This window comes from Bos grunniens, chromosome 5, assembly GCF_055505025.1.
Source record: "Bos grunniens cultivar Pamir isolate PY7600 chromosome 5, Bosgru_T2T1.0, whole genome shotgun sequence".
Lineage (NCBI taxonomy): Eukaryota > Metazoa > Chordata > Mammalia > Artiodactyla > Bovidae > Bos > Bos grunniens.
The window spans coordinates 90406642-90434539 of record NC_141169.1 but is presented as its reverse complement, the minus strand read 5'-3'; the positions used below and the strand labels follow the sequence as shown (position 1 = coordinate 90434539).

Genomic DNA, 27898 nt, shown 5'->3' with positions numbered 1-27898 from the left:
CACCAGACACAAAAGGTATCAAGGAACACTGGGCTTATTTGTTGGTTCAATCTGGGGGAAAAACAAACTGTTTTTCAGTGGCTAGTTGTTTACAAGATTCCCTCTCTGCCTGATGACATCTTGAGGGCTGTGAGAGTGAAGAATGCTATTTGTCCAGTTGTGAAAGATTAGATTTCTTCTTTTTCTGTTCCTGGAATATAGGAACTAGGGGTTTTCCATCAGAGATTGTGAATTTTCCTTTAGGATTTATCAACAGCATACCATGGGATTTTAAAATAATTGGCCTATCTAACCTTTGATTTATAGATAAAAGAAAGGAGAAAATTACCAGTTTTGTGAAATAGTTGTTTCTGAACGTTGTGAATGAAAATATTTTATATCATACTAAAAAACTTAATCAGATTATGCTAGAATTGGGTATTACTCCTTAAATTATTCCACAGTGAAGATCCATACATTCAAGACATCAAAACTAAGTATCTTTGGAAATATATAGAGATATATATACAGGGATAGAGAAGAAGTAATACTGGCTAAAGAAAAATCTAATATAGCTGAGAAAAATAAGCTTTATGTTATGAATCTTTTATCCAGCAGATAGGTTATAATTAAGTGCCATGAAGAAGTTAGAAATCATGTTATAGTTCAGAATTGGAAATGACTATTTCTTAGTAGGTGGGGAGCATTCATTCAGGAAATCCTTTGTTGAGCAGATGGTATTTGAGTTGGATCCTGAAGGGTGAGTGGAATTTGAGCAAGTGGAGACTGGGGAAAGACACATTCAAAGGCAACATCATTAATAGAGGAAGAATGAAAAAAAATACGGTATTAGGCAGTAGTGGCTTATGTATATTATGGTCATAAAATACACTAGATTACTAGTACTAGTTAACCCTTACTAAGAACCAAGTACTTGACTAAAAAAGCATTTACATGTATTACTATTTTATTGAAATCTTCCTGATAAGTCCAAGAGGTAGAGTTTTATGGGTAAAGAAACCAGGACATTATACAACTGGTATTTGGCAGAAGTTGAACTTGAAGCTAAAGACTGAGGCCTTGACCAGTAGCTCTGTCCCCTGATATTGGAGGACATCTGGTACTACAGGGAATGATTCTGTAAGCTACGGTCACTATGGGATATTTTTAAGCATGTTGAGTAATGTTTTCTTCCCAATTATTCTTTTTGCCTTATCTGACCTTCCTGTCTCCACCCATTCCTCTCTTCAAACCCTGCCTTCAAACTATGGGGAGAAACCTTTGAAAATTATAGACCTGATCATCTGGTGCCGTTTCATGCAAGGTTACAGGGTTTCCAGACCTACAGCATTTTGTTTCCTGATCCTTCCCATGGTGTACAAGCCCCTGCCATCTCTATAGCTTCATTTGGAACTATTTTCCATTCTCCAAAATCTCCTTGTCTTCTAATTCCTTTACTTTTCCTAGGATAGTGCCTCCATCTGGATGCCTTTCTCACCTCTGGATTCCCCTATCCCCTTCCTCTGCTCGCATTGATTGTTAAATATTGAAACACTTGTTAGCTTTCTTGTTCATATTGTTGTTGCTCCAGTCACTAAGTCATTCATATAACATTTGAGAATTTCCCGACATGCAATTCTACATCAAAATGGAATTTAACTGTTGACACTCCATATCTATATTCAAATGGCTTTTACAATGATTTAATGTAGGTTGTTTTTAATTTTTTTTTTAACTTCCAGTGTACACCATATCATCACAACCAGATATGTGTAGCAGTCAGGATAGGCTAAGTTATGTGGCAGTAACAACAATCACCAAAATGGTAATGGCTTACAACAAAAGAGAGTTTCTTCTTCTTCTCAAGTGGCTTGGCAGGAAGACTGTGCTTTTCACCGTTACTTCTGAAGGAAACTCCCCCTGACATGTGCTTCCCCAATCACAGGGCAAGAGAACAGGGTTGGTAAATCACCTACCGGCTGTTAGACTTCAGCCTGGGAGTGATTCATGCCCAGGCTGAATACATTTCCCTGACCTCGCATGGCTTTACTGAACATCAAGGAGACAGGGAAGCATGATCCTCTCATATGGTGGAAAAGTTGGAGGGCAAATGGTAATATTTAGTCAACAGCACTGCAATGTGTTAACAATTAGAAATTGTAGGCCAGTTCTTTTGAAGTTTATGTCCATTAGCAGTTTGAAAACATGTAGTCAAACCAAGCACTTTGGAAATTAAAACTAAAAAATCCTAAGACGTGATTATGTGTCTTTTGAAACCATTATTTCAGTTGGAAACATTGAATTTGATGTATATGCCTCCACTTAACTCAATAAATGTAAGTTCTTAACAGCTATGGTACAAAAATATATGCTAAAACCATCTTGTCCACAGATAACATAAAAGAAACAGGCAGTGTCATAACAAATAGGTTGAATTATCTTGAGATATGTTGTGCTTGAAGGATCCTCTTTTCTGGGAGGCCATGATCATCATTCAGAATTCATCAGTCAAAGGCAGCAGAATTTAAGTCAAAATTCCATATTGAAGTACTCCTGTAAAGATTTGTTGAATTTACAAAAGCATAACATTTTTATGTTTATTCTCCTTTGGTTTATTTTTAATTGTCAGCACTGATAGACAGCCAGTAATTGTCAACATTAATTGCTATTTATTTCCTTTTGCAAGAAGAAGTTATATAGAAATTGAAGTGAAGGACATTTAATGAGAGAAATCTTACTCTATCCTATATATGGATATTCTTAAAGTATATTGTTGAAGTCTTCATCCCTGCCTTGAGTGTCTTTATAGGTATGTGAAAGGATATGGGTGAAAAGAAAAATTAAGTATATGTTTATACCAGAATTATTTGTGAATATTAGCTTCTTAGGAAATACCTCATTATTTTCTGGAATGACTACTGACTGTCAGTGTAATCAAGGATACAAATATAGAATGAGGAAATCCAAAAGCAGTATCTGTGCGATCCACAGAATTTAGCCAGTAATTGCTTTTTCCTGTGTTTTGTTTCTCCAGCACAACAAGAATATCTCCTTCCATTTCTTGTGTGTGAGTTAAATATGTCTGAGTAGAACCCTTAGCTTTCTTTTTCTCACAGTCATTTTGCTGTGATCAAGAGATACAGCAGCATAAATTAAGGATTAATGTGGAAATCATAAAATACACTGTTCCATGAAAACAAAATTTATTTTTTTAAAGGAGAAATAGACATGAATTTGGGGTCTGCTTTTTTCACTTAAATAATTTTCTTATGGAACATCCTTCTTTTGCCTTATAGAAAATTTGCCAAATTGTTCAGAACCACCTCTAAGGTTTGTATTTCCATACCCTCCCAAAAATCCAACTGATTTTGGAGGTACCATGCTTCTCTCCATTTAAAGGCAGGATCTTTGTGGCAGTATGAGGGAAGAAAGATACGGAGGGGGAACCATGCCATATTAGTGTATGTGGTATAAAGTCAAAGGACAAGAAACGTTTAAAATTACTGAGTGCATGAAAATTAAGTTCTTGTTCTTGGTGGTGGGGTGCATATAGGGGAGATTTCAAAGATGATACATTCCATAATTCATTTCCTCTCTATTGTATAATTGACCAGTATTTGTCAAGTACCTATTTATTTAAAGTACCTATGGCTGAGCTTTCATTTCTGCCTGGCTTTCCCTTCTCCCCTAGCAGCTTCCATTCTCTTCATCAGGAATATCAGTTTCTTTTCTTTTCTTTTTTTTTTTTATTTTTTATTTTTTTTATTTTTTTAAATTTTATTTTATTTTTAAACTTTACATAATTGTATTAGTTTTGCCAAATATCAAAATGAATCCGCCACAGGTATATATGTGTTCCCCATCCTGAACCCTCCTCCCTCCTCCCTCCCCATACCATCCCTCTGGGTCGTCCCAGTGCACTAGCCCCAAGCATCCAGTATCGTGCATCGAACCTGGACTGGCATCTCGTTTCATACATGATATTTTACATGTTTCAATGCCATTCTCCCAAATCTCCCCACCCTTTCCCTCTCCCACAGAGTCCATAAGACTGTTCTATACATCAGTGTCTCTTTTGCTGTCTCATACACAGGGTTATATTAAAGATTTTTTTGGTGTGTACCAGTTTTGAAAAGTCTTTATTGAATTTGTTACAACATTGTTTCTGTTTGGTTTTTTTGCTGTGAGGCATGTGGGCTATTAGGTCCCTGACCAGGAATTGAACCTGTACCCTGTGCATTAGAAGGCAAAGTCCTAACCACTGAACTGCCAGGGAAGTCCCTTAGTTTCCTGTGTGCATTAGAATTGTCTTCTCTCTAATTGACCTCACACCTCTCCCTTTACCTTTCTGACACCGAATACATGTGAACAGTAAGTAGCAATACCTCTTAAACTTGCAAGCTCATGCAAACAACAAAACAAACACAAAAAAAGAAAGCAAGTTGGTTGCACTGGTTTTTATCAGCCAATTTATATTCTGAGGAGTTGAGTCAATCAGGGAAGTTTATTATCCTATCTAAATTCATTGACTATCCATAAGTCACTATGTTTCCAATACATAGCAGTGGTGTAAGGATACCGACTGGACAACGAATGATTGACATTTATCAGTTCCAAAATTGCCTCGTGCATATTGAAATGAAATATGAAAAATTATGAAATACGAAAGCATTAATTCTCTTTGATCTGAATAATTACAGCCTGACTCCCTTTGTAGGTCAGGCTATGAAAGAAGTGATTGCGATGAAATGACAGAGCGTGTCTCGTGGATTAAAACCACACGTGATTTCAGCAAATGAAAGGGAAGGGTGAAGCTGGCCTTAAATTGTCTGCCTCACAGATGGTGAGAAGACTTGGATCATTAGAGAAACAGGAAGTGTTTTACTATGAACCTTAGGTGTATTCATGGAGAAGGAAATGGCAACCCACTCCGTAAGTATTCTTGCCTGGAGAATCCCATGGACAGAGGAGCCTGGCAGGCTGCAGTCCATGGGGTCGCAAGAGTCGGACACAACTTAGCGACTAAACCACCACCACCACCAGGTGTATTCAGAGTAAATCAGTTCATGTTCTATGAAGGAATCCAGGTTCCATGTTTGAGTCCACACTGAACAATAAATTTCACACTCAGAAGTACCTAATCTCCAGCCTTAGCAAACAGTGCATACTCTTGCCAGTTGTCAGCAAACCCATCACCGCAGCTGGTAAAATAACACCGAAAGCAAATTCAGCTGGTAGCAATTCCAGGAATAAATGGGTGACAAAAGAGCAAAATGAGTAAATTTTACAACATCCGGTCCCATTGGGTCCCACACTGTACTACTTCCTCTGGAAACAACCTCTAGAGGTAAAGCCTGGCATTAAATTATCCAGTCATGCAGGAGTAAGTGCTAACAGCTGTGCCTGGGTGCTTTTTCCCTACTTTGTCCTATAAATACTTTACCATTTCAGAGGAGCTGATGACATACCTTGAGGAAAAAAAAAAAAGTCTCTACCAGATTGTGCAAATCCGTGTAAATCTTCTCATTTTCCCACTGCTTTCAGAGTTAAGTCGCACAAGTATCTGTAAGACTTTTCCAAACACTTTGTTAAGCCTGAAAAATATTCCCTGCAAACTGACAGCGCTTCCAAATGGCTGCCCATGATGGCCAAATGTGAACATGTATGCACCTATGGAGTGAAGCCAGTTTTTCAAATGTGGGTGGCAGTGTCTTTCCCTAAGATTCAGGAGGCTTTCCACAGTAGTGGGAAACAGCAGGGAGCAACTTGACATTCTCTGGAAGCAAACAGGATTTTGGAAAATACAAGGAAGATGCGCATATGGCCTCACCTTTCATTTCTCACTGACAGCATCAGTGCCCTCATTGCTGTGTTGTTTATTGTCTCTTCCAGATGATCTTTGCTTACTCCGTCCATGGAGTAGAGTCATTGGCCTGTACTCATTTTTTCCTTCCTGGAGGTATAAATAGACTGATGACGCCCAATGCTCTCGGCAGTCCGTGCATCATTCATACCGTCCATCTCCTTTCTAGGTCACAAAGCTTTAAAAAAAGCAGCAGCAGTAGCAGCATGTGAGAAGATGAGCATATGACCTCTTCCTCTCACTCAAAGCAGTGCCGTTGATAGCATCCAGACAGCCGTGTGTGGAGACATGCCATTCGAGTGGCTCCAGAATATCAGAGGGAAAAACAGCCATTCTTACCAAATCGCTTAAAAATAGTATGTCCCGCTCCACCCTGTCTCCCCAACCTGCCTGAAGTGGAGCCCTTCCCATCCAAAGTGTATAAAGGGATTTGTACTTGGTGAAAATTGGAAAAACCTGCTCCTCCCCCAGGACAATACAGTAATGCTTTCTCCCTTTGTCCAGTCACACAAGTGCATATCATGAGAAAATGTCATATCCCTTAATCCTTCTCCTCTCCAGTAACATAAAAATGGTCATCCTTCCGGAGAGCCTTTGTTATGGTGTGCCTTGCAAGTGGGGAACAGCATATTGACTCTTTTGAGATGGGGTGTGTGAGGAATATTATTGTGTTCTCCTTCAGCTTCTTTGCTTGACTTACAGACTGTTACCTCGAATCTGATCCTTCCCTAGAGGGATAATTGCTAGAAATCACCTCTCTTTGGGGTAAGCCTGGGAAAGAGGTTGGCAAGGAGCTGGGGAAGTACCCCTAAGTTTGTGTCCCAAACCCCAACTATTATCCCTTAATTGTCCATCTGTCAAAACTTTTTAGTGACCATTAATTATTTCTTTACTGTTGTTGTTCAGTCGCTAAGTCATGTCTGACTCTTTGCGACCCCATGGACTGCAGCACACTAGGCTTCCCTGTCCTTCATCATCTCCCAGAGTTTGCTCAAACTCTTGTCCATTGAGTCAGTGATGCCATCCAACCATCTCATCCTGTGTCTCCCCCTTCTCCTCCTGCCTTCAGTCTTTCCCAGCATCAGGGTCTTTTCCAGTGAGTCGGCTCTTCACATAAAGTGGCTAAAGTATTGGAGCTTCAGCTTCAGCATCGGTCCTTCCCATGGATATTTGTGTTGATTTCCTTTAAGATTGACTGGTTTGATTTCCTTGCTGTCCAAGGGACTCTCAAGTGTCTTCTCCAGTACCACAGTTCGAAAGCATCAATTCTTCACACTCAGCCTTCTTTATGGAGTGCCTACTATGTGCCAGCCTATTGTAAGCATTTCAGATATCAGTTAGCAAGTACATAAGTCTTCTGTTCACTTTCAGTTTCATTCTAGTAGATCACATCTCAGGTGGAATCAGTCCTACGAGGTAAGTGTCACAGGCGAGGGTGCAACCTCAGAGCAAAGCCAAGAGTCGTGTGGCAAGTGGTTGTAGACAAAGCAGTGGGTCATCACGGAGGCCCTTTGAGGTCATGTTGAGAACTTTATTCTGGTCCAGAGGCAACATCTCAGAGGAGGGCCATGATCTGTCCTGCTCTTCAGAAGAGTAACATGAAACATAGACTGTAGCTGGACAAGGGCAAGCATGTGCTTGCAGTTTGAATACATCAAATGTATTTCTGTTTCACAAGGGTGAGAGGGAGGCTCATGGGGGAGGGGATACACACACACACACACACACACACCCTTATTGCTGATTCAGGTTGCATAGCAGAAACTAACAGAACATTGTAAAGCAGTTATCCTCCAAATAAATAAATATGTACATATGAAAATGTGTTTCTATTTCAAAGGGAATTTCATGTCTAAAGTTTGAGCCGATCAGTTCTTGCTAGAGTGTAAGAAATACAACAGAACAGCAGGGTGGTGCCGAAGAAAGGTTGTTTACTTGGGTACATGAGTGTCTGCCTTGGACTTTGAGAACATGTTTAAGGCAGGATACAGTTTTTAGCGCAGGCTGAGTCAGTGTGAAGGTGGGGAGTCCAGTAACCTGCAGAGTTGTGTGTGTCATTTACAAAACTTGCTGTTTCAATCTAGAATGTAAATGTAACCTTTTTATCCCTCCAAGTATGTCATCAAAAAGTCTCATATTTGGGAGTATGCCTTGATCTCCTGAAAAAGGCCTTAGAGGGTAGAAATAATTGTAAAATACCGGGTATTTCAGACTATGGTTCAATCTCCCAATTCAGGAAACACAGACTACGGTGTATTCACAGCTTTCCTAGGTACTCTTGGGGTCTCTAATTCACCAATGGCTTTTAATTTTTTTTTTCCTAGAAGAAAAGATCTTTCTGAATGTCAGTAGATCCCAAAGCAAAAGGGAATTAATTTCTGTCTTTTCACTTTCACCACATTACATGAATCTGATGTCTAGAAGATTTTTCTCACATACAAAACTACAGTGTAGTAGAAATATATGTGTGTGTGTATATATACATCACTGAATCACTTTGGTGTACACCTGAAACTAATACAACATTGTAAATCAGCTATACTTCAATAAAAAAAGAACAAAATAACTCTGAGAATGTTGGAGTTCATTTGGGAATATTCGTATTTTTTATTTACTTAAAATATCTGTGCCTATCCTGGAGAAGGAAATGGCAATCCCCTCCAGTATTCTTGCCTGGGAAATCCCATGGACAGAGAAGCCTGGCAGGCTACATTTCATAGGGTCTCAAAGAGTTGGACCTGACCGAACAACTAAACAACAGCGTGTGCCTATAATACATGGCAGGTGAATATAACACAGAGACTAACTCTGTTTCATTACTTCTTCTTGTGTGCTACACACAAACGCTTATTCAATTTCTTGTTGTTACCTTGTTCCAACCTGACCCACAGGCTGTTTTAACTTCTTTTTGAATCTGCCTTGTCCCTCCTTGTGTGTGAGCAGTATTCTCTCTCTCGTCACCTGTTAACCATGCTCCTTCAAGGCTCAGCTGAGATAATTACTTCCTCTTGGAGTGTTTCCACGTGCCCAAACTCAAGTTGAATGTTATTGCTCTGGAATCATGGGCATCCTCTGTGCTTATCAGATGAGTTCTCATACGGGACTGGAATGGCTCCCATGGACTAAGTTGTGCAAAGGCAGGAATGGTCCCTGTCTTGTCCATGATTCTTGCTCCTGATGCCTGGTTTCATTTATGGAACATGGCAATCCATAAATATCTGTGTATAATTGAATCAAAATACTTAAAAAAAATTTTGGAGTCAGTTGTTTTAATATAGAAGTTCCCCGCCCCCACCCCACCCCTTACCTGGTCATCAAGTTAGTGGTATTAGTATTGAAGTCAACTTTGACATTTGCCTGTCATCCATTCATTAAATCATTCACCAAGTTTTGACAGTTTTCTTATGCAGTGTCTCTCTGAATCCTCTTCTCATGTCCTAATTAAGGTCCTTGTTTTCTTTGTTTGTGGGTAAAATAAGTTGGGAAAATGCTGGTTAAGGAGTTAGTAGTTTGAGTATCATGGAACTTGACAAAACCTTTAATGAAGGAGCATTGTAAATTTCTACAGGAAGAGTATGGAGTAGAGCATTTCCTACGTTTATTTGATCAGAGAATCATCTTTAGACTCAGAGCATCTGATGTGGTTAATGATCTGCAGAACTTACCTGGGGAAATGCTGGAAGAGATTGAAAAGGAGCAAACTACCCATCAAGGGCTCAGAGTCTTTTGGCTTTAACTTAACGACTGTCATTAGCCATAGATAGCAAACAGGTGGAAAGGAAGTATGCCTGACTCCTGCCACTGATGACCTCTGACCTTACATTCCCTCAGCAGCTTGCACCAGTTTACCTTGTTTAGGTAATAGGCTCTGAATATGGAATCATGCACCTTATTCACCAGTGAAGAAGGAAGCATGTGTACTTAATCGTGTCCGACTCTGTGACCCCATGGACTGTAGTCCACCAGGCTCTTCTGTCCATGGGATTTCTCTGGCAAGAATACTGGAGTGGGTTGTGATTTTCTCCTCCAAGGGGTCTTCCCTGACCCAGGGATCAAACCTGCACCTCCTCATCTCTTGCATCAGCAGGCAGATTATTTACCACTTGAGCCATCTGGGAAGCCGATTCTCCAGCTAAAGACCCTGCTTTTTCTTCTCATGGCACTTGTGGACTGCCTGCTTTCCTTGGTGCTGTCTTGGTAAGATTTTAGAGTTTCCAGCCTCTGTCTTCAGGAACTTTTAGAAAAAATACTGTGGTCCTCTTAATCATCGCCTGTCCACATCATTGGTTTGAATCAGCAGACGCAAGGGGTTAAAAACCAGCCTGAAGAAAGTTGGGTGAAAGGCTTATGGGCTTTTGTTTTCCAAATTTGTAACTATAGGCAGCAAAAACTATGGAAAGAGAGAATCAATATTGGTCAGAGTATCTAAGAACTAAGTGAATTAGAAAATTCAACATTTTGATTATAGAAGCCAGAGAGGAATGGCTATAAAATGTTAGATACTTTTTGCTCTTGCTTAGAATTTAAATATAGAGAAGGAAATGGCAACCCACTCCAGTATTCTTGCCTGGAAAATCCCAGGGACAGAGAAGCCTGGTGGGCTGCCGTCTATGGGATCACACAGAATCGGACACAACTGAAGCGACTTAGCATGCATGCATTGGAGAAGGAAATGGCAACCCATTCCAGTATTCTTGCCTGGAGAATACCAGGGACAGAGGAGCCTGGTGGGATGCTGTTTGTGGAGTCGCACAGAGTCAGACACAACTGACGCGACTTAGCAGCAGCCGCAGCAGAATTTAAATAGGGGTCATATTCAGGAAACCCTGTTGTGATACACTGATTATCCAGCTGTACATGTCCAGTGGCTCAGGGTACCTATTTTGGCTTTATCCTTCTTAGCTCTTTTACTCTAATATCCCGCATCTGATCTATCTGCAAATCCTATTCCACCCAACTTCAAAGTTAGCTAGACTCACCACTTCTTACCTACACAGTCACCATCCTGGTCTCAGTCACCATCATCTGTTACCTGTGTTAGTGCGATAGACTTCTACAAGATTTCTGCTTCCGCCCTCACTTCCTTATAGTTTATTCATCACAGGGCACTAGAACTAATCCTTTGAAAGGTGAGTCAGATATGTCATTTCTCTGCAATCTTGTGATTGCCTCACCTCTCATTCAAATAAAATTTCAGGTTCTTCATGCGGCCAATGAGCTCAGCTGTGACTTGCCTGTCTGCTGTGTCCTTGACCTTCTCTCCTAACACTTTACTCATGTCTCCTCTTGTCATATCAGCCCTTTGCCCTTGTTGGATCTTGCTGAGCCTGTTCTTGAGGGGTTTTGCACTTACTATTTTCTCCACCTGGGCTGTACTTCCTTTCAATATCCCTGAGGTTTTTCTTACATCAATATTTTCTTAAGGTCTCCTCTCTGGTTTTCCTCCTCAGTGGAGTCTGCCTCAGATGACCTTATTTTAAGCAGTTGTTACACGCTGACTCTCATTATTCTGTCTTTATCTGTCTGTGTTTTCTGAATTGTCCATATTACAACTTGTCATGGTATTTCCTTATTGCCCACCTGCTCCAGCATCAATAAGAGGAAGACTTGGTTTATCTTAGTCATGCCTAAGAACAGTGCTTAACAGGGTTCCCAGCACATAGTAGGCTGGTGGCAGACTCTTGCCAGATAAATGAAGATGAAAGGCTGCATGGGTAAGATTTCTTGAGTTCTGGCACTCAACATTTCCTAAGAAATGGTAAGCTGCTTCTAAAATATACTCCAGTCATCTCTGTATGTTTATGCTAAAATCAGTAAGCTTACTAATTATGAATATATAGGTAAATATCTTACAATTTGTTGCTCTCTTGTTTCTCTGTCCTGTGGCGTAAGGTGTAAGCAAATGTTTTAAAATGCTGAAAATGTTGGAAGAAAAAAATTAAAAGTAGAATAATTTTTTTAGATATTACCTCTTAAATCTGCCTGACCACTTTTTAGAAACTATTACTGTGGGATATATCTAAAGCTTTCCTCAGTCAGAATATCATAGATCCCTGTAAAGATTTCAATCAGTGTGACATTTTCAGTGATAAAGAAATTGACACTTGACCACAACAGATGATTTTTTTTTCTTGTGATGAAAATACTTGGAGGAAAATATGAAAAAATATTAGTTAAGTCAAAATTTAACTGCCCATTTAAATAGTTTGTCTAGGATACCTTGGCAAACTTTGTAGGTGGTTGTCTTCTCCAACAGGCAGAGAGAAAATCTGCATTTCTATACAAAGAAAAATGAATACATTTACTATGTTCTGCTCTGTATAAATTTGCTAAGTGACAAGTAAGTCATGTGACTAAAATATGGAAGCAGGTAGAATTTTAAATACTGAATTTGGTAGTGTTTGTTCTAAATTTAGTACTCTATTCTCTGGGAGTTTGTTTGCTCATGTAACATATGACAGCATCCAAGAAGAGATACGATACAAACAAATTTGGGGAGTTCAACAAATGATGAATAGTTACATTACAGCAAATATGAATAGTTCACATTTGAACCATGATGTCCATACTTTGAAGTTAATTTCTTAGGAAATTATATTTCCAAATTTTTTGAAAGGATGCATTTTTCTGCAGTGTAGAGTGAAACAAACCCCACATAACCTCAGTTGAAAGCTATAAATCTAATACGCCAATGTATAAGTCACAGGCCAGAGTTGGAACGATTAAAAATCTGACAAGTTTAGGACCATACTGTTGATACATTAGTAACAAAGACTCCTTACAAAAAATTTAACTGGAGATTCTATTCGACATATGCGTATCCCCGGGTAGAGTTGCTAAGCATTGCATGATAGCTGAACAATTAGTGTGGTTATTTCAGTTTATTAATATACAATTTTAATGATCCTTTATAGTTCCTTCTTTACAGAGTTACACTTAGTCACAGGCATGGATTTGCCCACTAGAATCAAGCAGAGAATTTATGCTTTTGGCTGAGTTCTCCAACTGAGCACCATTCTGGAAATGTTCTCACTCCTGACTGAGCATGGAAATGCTTTTGTCAATGCTTTGTCCTCCCTTGGCCTGAGTTACGTTGTATGCTAAAACCACCTTCCCAGGCCATTCTTTTAATACTTTTTATGAAGGCTAATCAATCACTTCATCTGCAGAGATGCATCTACTTTCAACAAGAAACAAATCAACAATAGCAACAAATAAGCAAGAAATTCACATAGAGATAAAAGCCTCCAGTAAATTCTGATAAAGTGCTTGAGTGGAAAAGGAATCCCCCTCCTAATATGGAGAGTACTAAAAGGAATAAATTCTATTTTCTGTTCTGAGGATGGAAAATTTTAATTTATCTCTTTTCTTTTGTTTTTAATCATAAGAATTCTATATTTAGACCTTAGATATATATAGGTATCTTAGCTTTCTTTAGGACTTCCATTAGTATTATACTTAGAAGGGTATGTATGTATATACATGAGTTTGTGCGTGCATGTAAGTTCATACATACAGCACACCTGTTGAATATATTTGCACACCTTAATTTTCATATATGTTTTATTTTATCTATTTAGGAGATTTATCATTATTATTTTATATACATATGCTTTATTATTATACATATAAAGTATAATAATGTTTTCTGATAATGTCTAAGTGGTAGGTCCAGAATGGAGTACTGATTTTATAAACTCTGAACTGAATGGTAAAAAAGGGTGTCATGTCTCTATTCTACAGTATTCTAAGGGTTAATCTACTTTTGGCAGATTAAATGTTAGGACATTTTATCATCTGAGCTCTTATATCTGTTAAAAAATAACTTACAGTGTCATTAAATTTGTCATAGTTGGTTTATGGCAATACTGTAAAACTAAAAAAAAAAAAAGAACTTCTAAACTGTGCCCTGACTAAGTGAGTAAGCATGTCAGATAAATTAGCATTTAGAAGAGTGAGTCTCATTTCCCCAAAACTGCTGCATCCTGACCCCATCTTCTCCACAAGTTTTCACAGTGTTCTTCGTTTATACAGTTGGGTATTATGATTATCTGGTGATTCCGTTAGAGATTAACTTTACTAACTCACAGATGTGATCTTTGACATCTTTGTCTTCAAAAATATTTCCAAATATTTTTTCCTTCTGGATTTCAGGAACTTGGATATTTTAATCTGTTAGTGAAATTTTGTCTTCCTGTATTTGCTCATCTTCACATGGATGGATTTAGTATTTATAGACCGGTTAGCTGGGCTATTGCAGAAGTCCAAAGTGCAGCGCCTGCTGATACTGTAGCTTTGTTTCAAGGTTGTTGATAAAACGTCACCTTCTATGGGTGGCCTTTTGTGTAGAGATTTCACCTGGTATTTCCATTTCTTTCCAATGTTGCATTGAATTTGTTGCTACTGTTTTAAATTTTTTTTTTTTCAAAAATAGTCCTTTGACTTATGCTGAATTTCATCAATTGGTATAAGCATTGACTTCCAAAAGCATATTTGGGGATAAATTATGTGATGCTGGAAACATCTTTTTGCATAGACTTGAGTGAACTGGGTTATAGTTTAGAAATGGCATCTGGTCTGTATCTTATTCCCACTTTTCTACTAATGTGCCCTGAGAAACAAAGAGAAAGATGTATGCAGAAAACTGTAATTAACAGCCTATTATCTGATCTGAGAGGAGTTCTTACCAGGTATAAGGAAGATAGAACTGTACTGAAACGCAAGGTACTTCCCCCCAGTTTTGCTATAATTGTCTGAAAGTAAATAAGAAAGAGTCTGTCTTTACTGTGATTGAGAAACACAGAGCTCTTCTTTTCTTTTTAAAATTTATGTATTTATTTAATTTTCATTTTGTATTGTGTAGTTGATTTATAATATTGTATTAGTTTCAGGTGTCCAACAAAGTGATTCAATTATATATATATATATTTTTTTTTTTTTTCAGATTCTTTTCCTATGTAGGTTATCACAGGGTATTGAGCAGAATTTCTTGTGCTATATAGTGTGTCCCTGTTGGACATACTATATATATATATAAAATATATCTATTTTATATATAATAGTATATATCGATATATGTTAATCCCAGCCTCCTAATTTATCCCTCTTCCCATCTTGCTCCTTTGGTAACCATAAGTTTGTTTTCTAAGTCTGTGAGTTTGTTTATGTTTTGTAAGTGAGTTATTTGTATCATTTCTTTTTAGATTCTGCATACAAGGGGTGTCATATGATATTTCTCTTTCTCTGACTTCACTTAGTGTGATAATCTCTAGGTCCATCCATGCTGCTGTAAATGGCATTATTGTTTGTTCTTTCTTATGACAAGTAGTATTCCACTGTATGCATGTGCCGCATCTTTATCCATTCATCTGTTGCTGGACATGTAGGTTGTTTCCACGTCTAGGCTACTGTGAACAATGCTGCTATGAACATTGGAGTGCATGTATCTTTTCAAATTAGAGTTTTTCTGGATATATATCTAGGAGTGGGATTGCATGATATATGGTCATTGTTCAGAAACATAGACGACTTGTAGTAAAAAAACAAAAACATAAGTGAGGATGGTGTTCATCTTTTATGGGGTTTCTGCCTTTTGAAACCATCAAGATGTCTCCCACTGTGTTATATAGTCAGTTATATATATATTAGTGTTATATAGTCAGTTATATGTATATAGTGTTATACAGTCAGCGCGCATGTTACATAGTCATATATATATAGTGTTATACAGTCAGTGCATGTGTTATATAGTCAGTCATATATATATAGTGTTATATAGTCAGCATGCGTGTTATATAGTCAGTTATATATATATAGTGTTATACAGTCAGTGTGCATGTTGTATAGTCAGTCATATATATATAGTGTTATATAGTCAGCACGCGTGTTATATAGTCAGTTATGTATATATAGTGTTATACAGTCAGTGCATGTGTTACATAGTCAGTTATATATATATACTGTTAAACAGTCAGCACGCATGTTACATAGTCAGTTATATATATATATAGTGTTATACAGTCAGTGCGTGTGTTACATAGTCAGTTATATATATATAGTGTTATACAGTCAGTGTGCGTGTTACATAGTCAGTTATATATATATAGTGTTATACAGTCAGCGCGCGTGTTACATAATCAGTTATATATATATATAGTGTTATACAGTCAGCGCGCGTGTTACATAGTCAGTCATATATATATAGTGTTATACAGTCAGTGCATGTGTTATATAGTCAGTTATATCTATATAGTGTTATACAGTCAGTGTGCGTGTTACATAGTCAGTTATATATATATAGTGTTATACAGTCAGTGTGCGTGTTACATAGTCAGTTATATATATATAGTGTTATACAGTCAGCACGCATGTTACATAATCAGTTATATATATATATAGTGTTATACAGTCAGCGCGCGTGTTACATAGTCAGTCATATATATATAGTGTTATACAGTCAGTGCATGTGTTATATAGTCAGTTATATATATATAGTGTTATACAGTCAGTGTGCGTGTTACATAGTCAGTTATATATATATAGTGTTATACAGTCAGCGCGCATGTTACATAGTCAGTTATATATATATAGTGTTATACAGTCAGTGCGCGTGTTACATAGTCAGTTATATATATATAGTGTTATACAGTCAGTGCATGTGTTATATAGTCAGTTATATATATATAGTGTTATACAGTCAGTGCATGTGTTATATAGTCAGTTATATATATATAGTGTTATATAGTCAGTGTGCGTGTTACATAGTTATATATATATAGTGTTATACAGTCAGTGCATGTGTTATATAGTCAGTTATATATATATACTGTTATACAGTCAGCGCACATGTTACATAGTCAGTTATATATATATAGTGTTATACAGTCAGTGCATGTGTTACATAGTCAGTTATATATATATAGTGTTATACAGTCAGTGTGCGTGTTACATAGTCAGTTATATATATAGTGTTATACAGTCAGTGCGTGTGTTACATAGTCAGTTATATATATATAGTGTTATACAGTCAGTGCATGTGTTACATAGTCAGTTATATATATATAGTGTTATACAGTCAGCGCGCATGTGTTATATAGTCAGTTATATATATATAGTGTTATACAGTCAGTGCGTGTGTTACATAGTCAGTTATATATATATAGTGTTATACAGTCAGCGCGCATGTGTTATATAGTCAGTTATATATATATAGTGTTATACAGTCAGTGCATGTGTTACATAGTCAGTTATATATATATAGTGTTATACAGTCAGCGCGCATGTGTTATATAGTCAGTTATATATATATAGTGTTATACAGTCAGTGCGTGTGTTACATAGTCAGTTATATATATAGTGTTATACAGTCAGTGCGTGTGTTACATAGTCAGTCATATATATATAGTGTTATACAGTCAGTGCGTGTGTTACATAGTCAGTTATATATATATAGTGTTATACAGTCAGTGCGTGTGTTATATAGTCAGTCATATATATATAGTGTTATACAGTCAGTGCGTGTGTTATATAGTCAGTTATATATATATAGTGTTATACAGTCAGTGCGTGTGTTACATAGTCAGTTATATATATATAGTGTTATACAGTCAGTGCATGTGTTATATAGTCAGTTATATATATATAGTGTTATACAGTCAGTGCGTGTGTTACATAGTCAGTTATATATATATAGTGTTATACAGTCAGTGCATGTGTTATATAGTCAGTCATATATATATAGTGTTATACAGTCAGTGCGTGTGTTACATAGTCAGTTATATATATAGTGTTATACAGTCAGTGCGTGTGTTACATAGTCAGTTATATATATATACTGTTATACAGTCAGCACGCATGTTACATAGTCAGTTATATATATATGTAGTGTTATACAGTCAGTGCGTGTGTTACATAGTCAGTTATATATATGTAGTGTTATATAGTCAGTGCACGTGTTATATAGTCAGTTATATATATATATAGTGTTATACAGTCAGCGCGCGTGTTACATAGTCAGTTATATATATGTATTGTTATACAGTCCATGCGCGTGTTATATAGTCAGTTATATAGTGTTATACAGTCCGCGCGCGTGTTACATAGTCAGTCATATATATACAATGTTATATAGTCAGTTATATATATATATAGTGTTATACAGTCAGTGCACATGGTGCTGACAGTGGTTCACAGAGTGTCTGAAAAATGCTTATCCTAAAACCCTAAGAAGGAAAAAAAGGTGGATTTTAAAAAATGAGTAACATATGTAAATAAAAGTACATAGTAATAAGGGGAAGGAAATATATCAAATGTTAGCAGTGCTTCCTTGTCAGAAGGAGGAATTAAGAATGACTTCCCCTTATTTAACGTTTCTTGTTACTTATTAAAAATTTGTATAGTAAGTATTTTTATTTGCAATTTTATGACTTTGACTACACATTGAGTTGCTATTTAAATAAAAGCAGTAGATGGAAAAAGGATGAGGGCACCCTATTTTTTGCATATGTAATTTCATGTAAAATTCTGAACACTCTTGTGAGGTGGACTCTCAACAACATTATGCAGTAAGAAGTGGTCAGACGAGGACAGTGTGTAGTCTGACCCCAAATACCATGCCCCTCCCATTACACCTTGTTACAAACAAAATCATCCTAATAGAAAGCATCAAAGGCAGACAATATACTAACAGATACTTAGAGTAAAAATGTTGAAGACATTTTTAAAGTTGTTAGCATAATTTCCTTTAAATGTTGGATGTCCTGTAATGTTTTCTTTTTTACTGAAGTATAGTTGATTTACAGTGTTGTGGCTAACACTTTGACTTCACTTTCAATGTTCAGTTGAAAATGTTCACATTTTCTTTATTCATCTGTCAATATATATTGTTTCTGTATCTTGGATATTATGAATAGTGCTGGTATCAACATAGCGGTGCATGCATCTTTCTGAATTATAGTTTTGCATGACTGTATGCCCAGGAGTTGGATTGCTAGATCATGTGGTACCTCTATTTTTATTTTTTATTTTTTTTTTATTTTTAGTTTTTTGAGGAACCTCCATACTGTTTTCCATAGTGGCTGTACCAGTCTATATTCCCACCAACAGTGTGGGGAGAACTCACTTTAAGCAGCGAGAGATGGAAAGGAATCGGTTACATTGATAACAAAAGCACTAGAGATGCCAAAGGAAGCAAAAGGCTGCTTCCTCCCAAACTGAAAACTGTTACCTCTCAGGGCTGTGTGTGTGTGTGCACACGCACACACACATTCACATGTGCTCAGTCACTCAGTCATGTCTAACTCTTTGTGACCTCACAGACTGTATGTAGCTCACCAGGCCTCTCTCTCCATGAGATTCTCTAGACAAGAATACTGGAGTAGGTTGCCATGCCCTCCTCCAGGAGATCTTCCCAGCCCAGGGATGGAACCTGAGTCTCCTGCACCTTTGATATTGCAGGCGGATTCTCTATTGCTGAGCCACTGGGGCTAGAGGCCAGGAAAGTGCGTTTGACATTGAGTTGCTGGAGGGAGGGCTGCTGCCTTTGCTGTCATTACTGGAGCAGCGCTGATGCCACTGAGTTGACCGCTAACATTTCTGCCGCTAGAAGGCTGGATGCCACAGCCTTGGAGTGGCTCTCGGGAGTGCTCTGCCACTGTTTCCTTGCTTGAAAATAGAGAGAGAGAGAAAAAAGAGAACTTTTCCTTCCTTCCACCTTCAAATACCTAATCAGTGCCTTCGTTTGGCAGAATCATTTTTTAAGGCAGAATGTTGCTAGCAAATGAATGGTTGGAGAAATAGGATGCTAGCAAGAAAGAGAAATGTACTTCTCTGAAACAATGAATGCATAGTTTATAAGCAGAATGCAATACAGGAGATTTTCATTCCTGGTAAATGAAAGAGATCTTTCAGCTTTTGGAGGAACATGAAAAAAGTTGTTCCTATTAGAGTAGAATTCACATCACTAATCTATTAGAACAAAGGCAATGCTATTTTCATAGTTTGATATGAAAATTATAGTAGTCTTTTCGTATTATTAGCAACACCTCTTGAGAACATTGGCAACTGGAAAGGATGACTTCGGCCCATGAAGTTGTATTGTTCATCTTCATCAGTTTAAGCAGGGTCGTGGGGTTGATCTCGGAGGTCTTCTGTTCCCACTCTTTTTTTTGGCTCACTTATCCCATTCATTCCAGCATTACCCTTTCTGAAACACTCAGGTCAGAGACAAATGCCAGTGTGTTATTAGTGTAACCATCATCATTACTGATAAGCTAAAACTTTATCTCATTCGTTCCTGTCTAGTGTAATATACTACGGTATTTCTTGAAATGTAAAGTCCATATCAGTGGTTGTATGAAAGTTTGTTTTAGATGTAACTAGAAGTTTGTTTTAGATATAACTAGAAATGCTTATAGAGAAGGCGATGGCACCCCACTCCAGTACTCTTGCCTGGAAAATCTCATGGATGGAGGAGCCTGGTAGGCTGCAGTCCATGGGGTCGCTAAGAGTCGGACACGACTGAGCGACTCCACTTTCACTCTTCACTTTCATGCATTGGAGAAGGAAATGGCAACCCACTCCAGTGTTCTTGCCTGGAGAATCCCAGGGACGGGGAAGCCTGGTGGGCTGCCGTCTCTGGGGTCGCACAGAGTCGGACACGACTGAAGCAACTTAGCAGCAGCAGCAGCAGCAGAAATGCTTATAGATATTATGTGCTCAATAAGTTATATGTTTTCAATTCTCTTCAACATTTTGATTAATGAAGAGGGGAAGAATAGTTAAATGTGTATGTGTGGCTAAGTCCAATCGCTGTTCGCCTGAACTATCAAAACATTGTTAATTGTCTATATATCGATATAAAATAAAAAGTTTTTTTTTTTTAAAGAAGGGGAGCAGATCTGTTTGGTGCTAGTAGGCCTTCAATATCCCCTCAGTACTTACTCATCTCCAATCATAACAGAGAACATACCTGAGAGAGTTTCTCAGGGAATAGCATCTTGCTGGAATGTAACTGCCTGGCATTATTTCTCATTGAATTTAATTTAATGGTAACTTTATACTTACATAAAATGTTATTGATTTGTTATTGAGTTTACATTTAAGTGGAGAAGGCAATGGCACCCCACTCCAGTACTCTTGCCTGGAAAATCCCATGGATGGAGGAGCCTGGTAGGCTGCGGTCCATGGGATCCCTAAGAGTCAGACACGACTGAGCGACTTCACTTTGACTTTTCACTTTCATGCACTGGAGAAGGAAATGGCAACCCACTCCAGTGTTCTTTCCTGGAGAATCCCAGGGGCAGGAGAGCCTGGTGGGCTGACGTCTATGGGGTCGCACAGAGTTGGACACGACTGAAGTGACTCAGCTTACATTTAAGTGGGGCTTTTCTAGTGGTTCAGATGGTAAAGAATCTGCCTGCAATGCAGGAGACCCAGGTTTGATCCCTGGATCAGGAAGATCCTACAGAGAAGGGAAAGGCAACCCACTCTAGTATTCTGGCCTGGGGAATGACAGAGAAGCCTGGAGGGCCACAGGCCATGGCGTCACAGAGTCGGACACAACTGAGTGACTAGCACACACACTTACACATTCCATTTAAGAGGCAATGTCAAGTTTTAAAAAATAAATTCAACTGAAGGAAATTTGATTTTATGTGTACTAAATTATGGGTGGGTTGGTCCATAATGTAGTCGAATCACGAAGGTGATTGCTATGTGAATTTTGGAATTGGTGACACATAGTATGTTTGATTCCGTCTTTTCTTTCTTTCTAGTTACCTTTATATACAGATATAAAGCATAAAAGGGTAGACTTATCTTGAAAAGTTAGATTAAAATAATCATTTTTATCTACTTTCTTCCCTAACTAATCTATGTTAAACTTTGAGTTTAACCCAGTAATTAAAAGGAATAATAATGATGATTGTTGATGGCTGTTTTTTTTTTTAAACCAAAATTCCTATTCAAGTAACCTTGTAGCAAATTTAAATGAATTTTGACCAGTTGGTTCACCAGGTGAACAAAATGCAGATGTGTATCAAAATGTCAATTTACAAGTTAGTAATACCCTGTCTTACTGCAAAAATTATTTTTATGTATCTATAGTATAAAATACCAAAATATAGATAGTATCAGAAAACTTTTATTTTTATTATTTTTCATTTTATTTTTAAACATTTTTTTGATGTGGACCATTTTTAAAGTCTTTATTGAATTTGTTATAACATTGCTTTTGTTTTACATTTTGGTTTTTTGGCCACAGGAATATAGGATCTTTGGTCCCCAACCAGGGATCAAATATGAACACCCTGCATTGATTGGCAAGGTCTTAACCACCGTATCACCAGGGAAGTCATGGAAGATTTTTAAAATAGCAATTAGAGTAGGAATAAAAGGAATATGAAAAGCAGGGAAAGAGATGAAGTACTTCCCTTGCCTCCTCAATGCTGTGTTTCTCTACTTTGGGTGCTATGTATATCATATAGGATATAGTCTGTGTTACCACTAAAAAAAGAGTTATTACCAGCCCTGGATCTCACCTGTAACTTGTTGACTTGTAATTTTAGGTGGGAAATATATTAAAAGTATTATTTGACAAGTACTTAACCCCAAAATTTCCAAGTCAGTTTTGAACACTGGAAATATTGAAAACTAAAACTACTTTTTGGTAATTCATGAAGATTAGAATTGAGTTAGGATTAGTTCTCTCATCAGAAGTGTGTCCTTCTCAAAGTTGCCCTATACAACATTCTGATTTGTTTGACTCATTATCAATTTTGGTTTGGGTAAAGCAATTTTAAATATATTTTAAAATAATTTGAAAAAATATTTTCAATATTCACCATTTCCTTTCATTCTCAACTTACAGTATTTAAAATTTTATGTCAAGCGTTCTTACAATTCAGTATTCATTTAGTTAAAAAACTCTGGTAAAATATCAACATATTGTAGGAGAGTAAAACCTATATTCATGCTATACCCAGGATACAAATTGTATCCTACAAATTGTCTCAGCTATAGTGTGTTACCTATGTCCATCTAAGAATAGGAATGAGAATAGTTGCTGTTGCCATCAATCAGAACTTTTGAGAATAAATATGAAAGTAGTTTGCAGGTAATTTAAACTCCAGGTATCAAAATTGTTACATTATGCAGAATAATAAACTAGGAATCAGATTTTTAGCTTATTAATGGCAGAGCTGGAGATGAATAATATGATGACTCTCAATCTCCATTTTTGCATCTGCAAAATGGAAAAAGAAATTTCCTTTTCAACCTCTGTGTTATTTGCAGTGTTAAGAATTCTGGCAAGTAATATATATGTGTTTTATTTTAAAATATTCATTTATTTGGCTGCACTGGGTCTTCGTTGCTGCATGTAGGATATAGTTCCCTGATGAAGGGTTGAGCCCAGATACCCTGCATTGGGAGCATGGAGTTTTAGCCAGTAGACCACCAGGGAAGTCCCTTATATGTGTTTTTAAAACTCCACATAAATGCATTAAACTTTTATCTGTTGCTCAATCAAATCTTGGCGCAAAGCTCTATGCCTTATATCTAAGCATATTGTAACTTATTCCCGGGTGAGGAATCAACTATACCTATGGTAAATGTATCAGATGGTAGTAGTTCATGTATATCAATGAGCTACAAATATGTAGAATTAAGAAATGAGAAACATCAAATATTCTCAAAGATTATTGGCTTTACTCTTATTTTTAATTTTTAACCTTTGTTTCAGTGTTTGCTCAGAGTATTTGGAAATACAATTTCTAATTACAAAAGCAGTGCTTATTCATTGAGGAAAATGCAGACAGGCCTCAGGAAGGGGACAAAACATCACAGTTAGTTCCACTACCCTGGACCTAGACACTGTTAATATTCTAGCACAATTCCTTCTATTGTGAGAGCATGCCTATGTGTATTGTTTGTGTGTGAGCATATGTGTGTAGTTGTGGTTTAGTCTCTTTTACAGGTAAGAACTTTACTAAATAAGGAGTATATACACTTTTAGCTGGGTTTTTCACTTAATTTTCTTTTCTGGAAAGCAGAATCATTTTTTAAATTTGTTTCTGCCTAGTTAATGATATTTACTTGTGCTTTTATGTTCATTGGTAATTGGATGTAATACTCTTGGTTCTGCACTTGCCACTAGATGGCTCTGTTCTTGGAGTGACTGTTTCCTAAAAGTGTATGTGTGTGTTTGTGTGTGTGTTCAGTCTCTCAGTGGCATCTGATGCTCGCAGCTCCATGGACTGTAGCCCACCAGGATCCTCTGTCCATGGAATTTTCCAGGCAAGAATACTGGAATGGGTTGCCCTTTCCTACTTTAAGGGATCTTCCCTAAAATGTGCGCTGTTGTAATTAAGTTGAAATGATGAGAAATTTGATTGATATTATCAGCATTATATTAAACATCAGTTCAGTTCAGCCGCTGAGTTGTGTCCGACTCTGCAACCCCATGGACTATAGCATGCCAGGCCTCCCTGTCCATAACCAACTCCTGGAGTTTATGTGCTTTGAAAGCAATATAGTCACTTAACAAGGTCCACTGACAATTGGTAAACTGATACCTGAAATATTTTTTCAGGGCTCGCTTTTCCGGTCTGTAAGTATAATATTGAGTATATCATCATTTTGTCCATCAGGCAGCTAATTTTCATCATAATTGTCTTTTCTGTACTTGATTTTAGTGACAGTGTAATTCTCTAGGCCCATGAGATATACTCTGTATCTGTAAGATTTTATTCTGTATGTTGATAATCTTAAGATGTTTAATGGGTTAAATTGTGATTACTTTCAAAACAGGTTTTGTTTTTTTTTCATATACACCCTAAGTGCATACCAGGATAGTATGTGATGCAAGTTTTCTTTCTTCCTCAAGACTGTACTGTAGGACTATAAATAGCTGATCTGCTATTAAGTGAAATGAGACAGAAGGGCGCAGGCATGAGTATTTCATGTGTGAATAAAAGGTATATCCAAAACTCTCCAGATGTACCTGGCTCATTAACATCACATCTTGTCTCATAGGAAGTAAGTCAAATATTTTCAGAGAAGTTCTCTCACCACCTTAGGAACCTATTAAATTTCACACTCCATTTATACCATCAAGCAAATCTCAATATTATTAAGAAAAAGTTAATAATATATGAGAATATAAAAGAACCTTAAAAGAAATTAGAAACTTAGCCATGACATTATAGGTTCTTTGTGCATTACTATTTACTTCTTTCTTTTTTTTTAATTTTTTAATTGAAGGATAATTGATTTACATAATTGTGTGGTTTTCTGTCGTACATCAATAAGAATCAGCCATAGATACACCCATGTTCCCTCCCTCCCAGACCTCCCTCCCATTTCCCTTTGTTTTTAGGTTCATGATGCCCTGTTTAAATTTTTTTGGAAATGTGAAATGACGTATAGCTTATAAAAATTCTGGGTGTTTTTCTTAGTTCATCAAATTTTGTATAGAGATAGAAGTCAATAAAATTGGAGACTGCTCTCCACAGTTTATTCTCTTCATTAATATTTCATTTTTTTCTTTTCTACAGTGTATTTCAAGCACAGAGTAATCTTTACACTAGTCATATATTAAATTGTAACATTACACATGCCTAAAACTGATATGATTTCCTTTCCACAAACCGCCCCCCAGTTAAGTCCTTACATGTTCTAGAATGCTAAATATCTTTAATCCGTTTATTTATTTGAAAAACGGCAGTATGTCCTGAATAAAATAGTCAATAAAGTTGGAGGTCCTAGAGGTGGATAAAATAGGAGAGCTAATGGGAGAAGTGGTTCCTACTTCTTAGAACTTGAGAGACTATATTGAAAGGGATATTCCAGAAGAAAACACGATAAATAGTGCAAATGTGTGCCCAAAAATTACTCATCAAAGCGATTCTGTGATTTTTAGATCATAAAAAAAAAAAAAAAAAACATGTTTCAATAGAATTTGTTTGGAGGTCATTGCTGTGTGTAAAGAGCCAATGAAGTAAGTCAGCAGGTTAAAACCTGACCCTCTGGCCCATTTATTTTTCTCTCTCCTGACTCTTGAAAAGCATGTTCCCTAGAGATCCATCCAAACAGTCACTGGGAGTCCTGAGGCCCCACCCTCTGTCCAGTACACTTAACTGTGTTTTGCAAGAGGGAAATGTGCTCCCAGTTCAGTTTTGGACAGCCAAGCTCTTGGAAGTCAAGCAAAGCAACGGATGCTTCTGTGGAGCCCAAACACTCTGCACTGACAGTTATAATCTGTGAATGAAACTCTTTTGGTTAAATGAACAAATAAATGGGGTTTAAATTCTCTTTTAATTTTATAAAGGATTTCAACCAAAATAAAAGCTCTAGAATTAAGAATTTTTGTTGAGTGGGAAGCAGTAATTCTCAGGTGTTCCAATAAGATGAGGAGGTACCATTTGGTGAACCACCTAATAAACAGAGTTGAGTCATGGTCAGGTGACTTCTAATGTGATATCATGAGTGGCCATGATGTACGTGTCACTTTAAGGAAATTATTTTAGAACTAGATTATGACTAGAACATTTTTTTAAAATACAAATTAGCTCTCCTATTTTTATTTTTTGGCCCCACCCTGTAGCATGTGGGATCTTAGTTCCCTGACCAGGGATCAAACCCATGCCCCCTGCATTGGAAGCAGGGAGTCTTAAACACTAGACCACCAGGGAAGTCACTAGAACATTATTTTTAAATATCTTCTAGTAAGAGGCCATTTTGCTTATCTTTGTGTTTCTCACTTTTTTGTGTGTGTAATCGATACTCTGCTTCTGCTGCTGCTACTGCTGCGTCACTTCAGTCTTGTCCGACTCTGACGGCAGCCCACCAGGCTCCCCTGTCCCTGGGATTCTCCAGGCAAGAACACTGGAGTGGGTTGCCATTTCCTTCTCCAATGCATGAAAGTGAAAAGCAAAAGTGAAGTCGCTCCATCGTATCCGACTCTTAGCGACCCCATGGACTGCAGCCTACCAGGCTCCTCCATCCATGGGATTCTCCTGGCAAGAGTACTGGAGTGGGGTGCCATTGACTTCTCTGATACTCTAGACAAATCCAATTTGAATACAGAAATCAGTCTATTAACAATTAGCTAAGTGTGGCTCTGTATGACAGTGATGAAGTTTGAACTTGAGGATAAAATGTATCTTCTTTCTCCTTCTTAATAGTTACCACCTGGTCTAGTTACTAAAGGGACCTGTCTTTCTCCATCTCTTTTTTAGTTTGATTGTGGAAGAGAACTTCAGTGTGTGTGCTTCTCATCCTGTGGTTATAAGGGTAAAAACAAACAGTCATTTGAACTCCAGAGTTGAGTTCAAAATTTGCCGAAATGAGTACACATTTCATTTGCTTTTTTGGAGACTTGTTTTTCTCATTGTTGAGTGGGCTGCTTTTGTTAACTGTGCTTCCAAAGTTTTTTCTTGGTTGTTGAACTACTTGACCTGAGTGTTATTTTAATAAGTACACTCAATTTTTATCTAATTGGGAGTAAAAGACAACAGCTGGTAAACATAAATTCTAAGTTGTTGGTTGTTTTTGTCTTTCTGAAAATTCTGGCTTGAGAAATAGATAGATTTGGTTAAAATAATAGATTATGTGAAATCTCTGGAAGAGATGCTTTAAGGAAGCAAAAAAAAGAGGTCAGTGGTCATTCTCTTCTTCTTTTGTTTGGATATCTAGGAATCTTGAATTCTGAAATGAATTTTAAAGACAGTTTAGCCTGACCCCTTTTTATTTTTTGAAGTACAGTTGATGTACAATATTACATAGTCCACCCACGTTTTACCCCAAAGCTTTGTATAATAATTCCCTATGTTTTCCCTTACTCTATAGTCATATATATTTCCATGTTCAATATTTTTAAAAAATGAGTTATTAATTTGCTTATATAAAATAGAATGTTTAAAAATCTCTTTTCGATTTACTTTTTCTGTGTGTGATTTTCTCTTAAGAGCATTGAAGATGTATATCTTCTGACATCTTTTACCAGATTTTAGACTTTCCTTATGTGTAGTTAGGACATCCACTTTAATCTGAATATTT

General features: G+C 37.2%; 1 protein-coding gene across 8 annotated transcripts in view; it reads left to right on the top strand.

The window, feature by feature from the left end:
- The window catches only part of PDE3A (phosphodiesterase 3A), a 379994-nt gene that overhangs the window by 88657 nt on the left and 263439 nt on the right, over positions 1-27898 (top strand). The window contains exon 1 of one of the 8 annotated variants that reach the window (XM_086404065.1): positions 9208-10039. The exons of the other annotated variants lie outside the window; for them this stretch is intronic. The gene's annotated coding sequence lies outside the window, so the exon portion shown is untranslated. Of the gene's footprint in view, positions 1-9207; positions 10040-27898 lie in introns of those variants that run through there. 8 annotated transcript variants of the gene reach the window in all.